This window comes from Mangifera indica, chromosome 1 (genome assembly GCF_011075055.1).
Source record: "Mangifera indica cultivar Alphonso chromosome 1, CATAS_Mindica_2.1, whole genome shotgun sequence".
In the NCBI taxonomy this organism is placed as follows: domain Eukaryota; kingdom Viridiplantae; phylum Streptophyta; class Magnoliopsida; order Sapindales; family Anacardiaceae; genus Mangifera; species Mangifera indica.
Genome location: NC_058137.1, coordinates 10,214,466 through 10,220,071, shown reverse-complemented (window position 1 = coordinate 10,220,071; position 5,606 = coordinate 10,214,466). Strand labels below are relative to the sequence as shown.

Here is a 5,606-nt window from a genome sequence, read left to right as displayed (position 1 = left end):
AGGAAAGGAAAGGAAAGGAAAGAAGAAAAGAAAAAGAAAGAAAAACAAGAAAAAGAATTTGGGGCTCAAGATTTAGGGGTCGTCCCAAGAGTAATGTCTGGTGCGTTATGAATAAATTTAAATGGAAGCAAAATTAGTAAGATATAAGAGCCGTATGCATGCTATAAACTATGAGGGGGCACTTTACACTACACCGCCCGCAGTAGAACACGTCCGTAGTAGGACATAGACCCCCAGTAGGGTCCGCTCGTAGTAGAGCATGCTCGCAGCAGAGCTCAATTCAGATTTAGAAATAGTGTAGTGAAAGAAAAAGAGTTTGAGCTTAGAAAAGTGCCAAATCCCTATGGTTAGCTTCCAGAAAGTATTAAATAGACACCAGACGGGACAAAGTATGACCCAAATAGTAAAGAGTGAACTAAATTACCCCCTCAATCTCTCATAGAGGTTAGGATGTGAGGTTGAGTCCCAAAAGTGAGTTAGAACAGGAAAAAAAAAGAGATAGTTTACTTGATTCTTTCCCCTTACTGAGTGTTCTTATCACTCACTCCTTTTTCTTTCCTGATTGCAGGTACAGGTGATCGAGGTAGCTGCGAGGCAGGGTCAGGTCAGCGTAGGTAGATCCGATTGGAGCAGGTTATCTCTGGTTTATATTACATGCATACAGTGGCATGTTTTTATCGACTTTTGACTTTTTGAGATTATGGTACAGTTACATATGATTACTCCCTGTTTTTAGATACTTTCAGATGAGTCTTCATATGAGCATATACATCTTTTGTTCGCTTCCAGATTTTTAGTTTTCTTGGAATACTTCCTAACCACTTTTAATGATGCGTTTATTTTAAAGTATTTTTAAAAAGAAAAAAAAATAAACGCTCCGAATATTAATTCGTAACATTTCTCCTTCGGTGGGTAGTACTTTTAGGGAGGGATGTTATAAAACATGTCTAATACTCTTATGCTATACACTCTTATGTTATATATTATATGATCTTCACGGGAAAACAAACAAATATGTATGCTTTTGTAGAAAATATTTGCAAAAGCATGCATATGTACATTCACATGAATAAACACATAAAAGCAAACAAGCATGTACAAAACACATGGAAAAAAACAAGCATGCAGAAATATTCTTAAGAATATATTTTCTACAATATTCTATGCAAAAAATATATTGTTTGCTTCTTTTATATAAAAATATGTATAGTTAATTGATCGACATTGCTTCTTTGCATATTTTATATTTGATCATATGTAACATATATAAAAATCTTATTTCAAATATTGATACAAAATATCTACATATGTTCTCTTTATGCAATGCATAATAAAGAATAATGTTGTCTTGTTTGGTTTCGTAAGGTTGAAGACAAGGACAATTTAGGTATGTTAACATATAAAGTGATAAAAATGTTTAGAGTGTGAAAACTATGGTATAAATATATAAGTGGACTCAATTTAGGGTAAAAAAATTCAATAACCCTTATTTTTTTATGTGTATATATATATATATATATATATATATATATATATATATATATATATATATATATATATATATATATATATATATATATATAATTTTCAATTCGAATTACAAAAATATTATAAAAATTGAAAAATGCCAAATAGCATAAAACACCCACATAACACAAATTAAGAACAACCAAACAAATTCAAAAATTAAAAAAAATAACAAAAAGGTGATATAAAAAAAAAAAAGAAAAGAAAACAACAACACAAAATAATGTTTAAATGAACAATAAGCTACTTGGTATTGATATTAGCAGACAACGACGTTAAAACAACTGATGGGTAAAATTCACAAATGCATAGAATCACTCAAATAATACAGTAGTGAGTTAAATAATGTTCTTACGAAGATTGTTTATAAAATGCCAAAATTGTCTTAACTCTATTATTATTTAAATTAACAAAGAATCCGAAATTTTTTTATTGAAACTAAATAAGTTAGAAGTAAAATTAAATCTAAGCGAATGAACACTAATTTAAAATTATCTCAGAAGATTAAATAGCTAAAAATAGACTAATATATATATATATATAACATCTAGGGTATTTTGATATTACTTGCACCAGTCATATTTAAATTAATTTATTCACAATCTCACTTTAATTATTTATATTATGGTTGAATAACCCTAATTTTATTAGTATTCTTTTTCAAGTCATATCAAATATATTAATCAAGACTTATTGTTTTTATTTTCCAATATCAATAATAAACCTTGATTGATTTATTAAACTATATGGTTATTCAAAGTAACAAACAACATCAAAATAACTCGTAAATAAATTTAGTTTATACTGAAATTAAAATAACTAAATATCAAATATAAAATTTCATAAGTTAAAAAGGAAAAGAATAAAAAGTCTTCAATAATTCTTCATGCCAAGCCTTGACCTCCTCCTCCAAAACTCATGTTGAATTCACCTGGCCAACTAGTCTCCAAGATTCTTATAATTCATTTATTTATATTTGGCAAGAGTTCTACTTTAAATAGGAAACAACTATGATGTTTATGTAAAAGAATAAAATTTCTTCTACATAAACGTATACGTGTGCTAAAATGTAGCCTTAAAGTGCTAATTTTCCTTCTCACCAACATTGCTAGACTGGACTTTTAACTCATTAGCATTAATTTTTATCTTTCAATTCCGATTTTTCTCCCCATCAAATTTATAAGATTCAGGGAAAGTGTTATATTGTTATAAGCTACAATTTGAAATTCAAATTTAAACATTAACTTCTTAAATAATTACATTAAAGATTGTCGAGGAATATTAACTAACAAATTATGTTTTTTGATTGAAGTATATCTATTAGTCGAAACACAAATTATCCTTTCAGTTGTTGGTCTCTTATCAAAGAGTGTCTCTATGGTTAGTGAGACTACTACACAACAATATGGCATGTGATGATTATTAATGTATAAGTTATTACATATCACAACAATAAAAGATTCAGTACAAAACATCTGGTATAAGTTATTTATTTATTTTTGTTAAATAGTTTATTAATATGATTTCATGGTAGAAAGGTCTAGAGTTGTTTCAACACCCTGGTTAACCTGACACCAAAAACACAAGGTAGGGGTAAAATTTTTAACACAAAATTTATTTTAGGTCAGTTTGATATGATTTGAAACTAAAGTGGATAGTATTATAATTGGTATAAAAATAATTTGAATTGACACAATTTAGTAGAATTAGTTAGTGATAAATTAAAAAACATTGAATGATAAGTATCAATGATAATTAAAATCATTATAAATTGTATATAATTATATTTTTATACAATTGTAATTACTAATTTTATTATTTATTTTTATTTTAATATTTTATTTTATTATTCAATAGTGAGAATATGATTTGCTTAGTAAGATTATTGACATGTTTTAAATGTCTTGATATGTAATATTTTAGACTATTTATGAATAAGATAAAATATTATAACGTGTGTTTTATTATTTATTAATAATAAATTGGAATAATTTATAAAAAAAAATTAAAATGCTAAAAATGCTCAGAAAAATAAAAATAATAGATAATTTCAAATTAATTTAGGGTATGTCAGGCAAACTAGACATTAAATAGCTAAATTAGAATTAAAATTTTTTGATATATTCAAATTAAATTAGAGTTAAAAGGGTTCTAATTTAAAATTTAAACTAAGATAATATGAATGCAACTTGATAATATAAATTGTCAGGTTTAGAAAGGTCTCGCTGGGATGTAATAAGCAACTAAATTTTAGTATTAATATTGGAAATGGCTAAACAGCGGATATTTTAGTATTAATGTTAAATTAATAATTATTGACTGTTGACTACACCTTACAAAGTGGATCCGTGGCGCAATGGTAGCGCGTCTGACTCCAGATCAGAAGGTTGCGTGTTCGATTCACGTCGGGTTCAAACCCTTTTTTTTCCAAAATAATGTCTTCGGATTTCTCTGTTTGCGTAGGTGTAAGAAAATTTCGGTTGTTGTGCAACATGATTGAATTATTATTTTCGAAGTAGTGAGATGCAAATGTCTCTCACAGGATAACACATTATTCGGGTCGAGACTAGAGATTGGTTGGGATATGTAACATTACTGTTTTTTCTGGTAATGGTACTAGGATTTACTTATGATTGTGTAACATTTTGAGAGTAAGATAATCGCAGTGACACTAAATCATAGGATGGAAGTACCACAGCCCCAGGAATTATATCGCTGTGCCTGTATTGGGATCGTGGTTTATTAGTTCATAATGTCATGTTAGTAACATAAAATCTCATATGTGACATTGATTGTGTAGTAGAACTGGTTCAGCAACTTTGCCGGAGTAATATCGGTGATCCCCTGAATGTTAATCTATATTTCGAGTTATTCTCTGAATCTGTTTGGAAAAATAAATTACTTAGGAGAAGGCAATGATATTTAGATTATGAACCTGGCATTTCCATTGGTAAACTTATGTAGTCAACTGTTTGTGTTTTGTAAATATTAGACATTCCTGTGTTCAGATGGATGCAGAAGCAACGCCGGTATATTGCTGATAATGGCATTTATTCAAAGTTGATAACAGTTATAGGAATGAAAGGCCAAAGTAGGATGGCCATGTGGCTCTTTTCTGAGATGCGTAATAGTGGGTGCCGTCCTGACACTTGAGTTTGTAATGCTATAATAATAGCCCACCTTCACACTCGAGAAAAAGGAAAGTCAAATGCCAAAGCGCTAAGTTACTTGGAGAAGATGAAGGGAATGGAATTTTGTCAACCCAGCAATGTGACATACAATATTCTTTTGACAGCTTTTGCTCAAGCTCGAAATTTTCAGGTCTAAAATGGCTAGGCGAGAATTTGGTACTGCTAAAACTGATGGGAGCAATTCACTGACTCTTGCCAACAATTAGGTTGAAGTCAAAGATTTTTTTTTGGGGAAATTGAAATTTTTACCCTTATTTTAATCTGTGTATATATATATGTCACTCATCTCAAAATTTAAATAAATATATCACAACAGTAATATATTTCTCCAAAATACCCCTGTTGATGCAACCTAGACAGAGATTCTCTATTTTTCTCTGCAACTTTTTCTCTTTTCTTCTTTAACGTTCAAGTGAGGAAGAAAATCTCTACAGCATAAAAAAAATAAATTTTTTTATCAAAGAAGACACGTGATTGAACAATAAAACTTATGAGAAAACCATTATAAAAGATTCAACTTGGATACAAAGGAGGGAGAGACGAAAATTACTAAATTTATTAAGAGAATTAACATCTATTGCAAAGATTTTACAGCAAAATCATCCACATTCAGGTCAGCCTTGACTCAAATCCATATGTTATGTGCTTTATTTATGAACAATTGAAAATGAAATAAGTATGGTAGATTCATATTCATAACTTCATTTAAAATTTAATTTTGTTGTAATTTCATATTGTTAGATTATTTAATGCTATTATTTCATGTTATTTTTATTGTTTAAAATTGTTATAATATTGTTTAATGTTGTATTGATGGTTATAAAAATATGAAAATTCGGGCTTAGAAAATTTTCAGAAGAAGAACAGGTTGGCAATAATGCCAACCCC

At 28.8% G+C, this 5,606-nt stretch overlaps 1 non-coding gene across 1 annotated transcript; it reads left to right on the top strand.

The window, feature by feature from the left end:
- Window positions 1–3,869: 3,869 nt before the first annotated feature.
- TRNAW-CCA lies at window positions 3,870–3,941 on the top strand. Its single transcript has one exon. It is a non-coding gene; the product is annotated as a tRNA-Trp (tRNA).
- The last annotated feature ends 1,665 nt before the right edge of the window (window positions 3,942–5,606 follow it).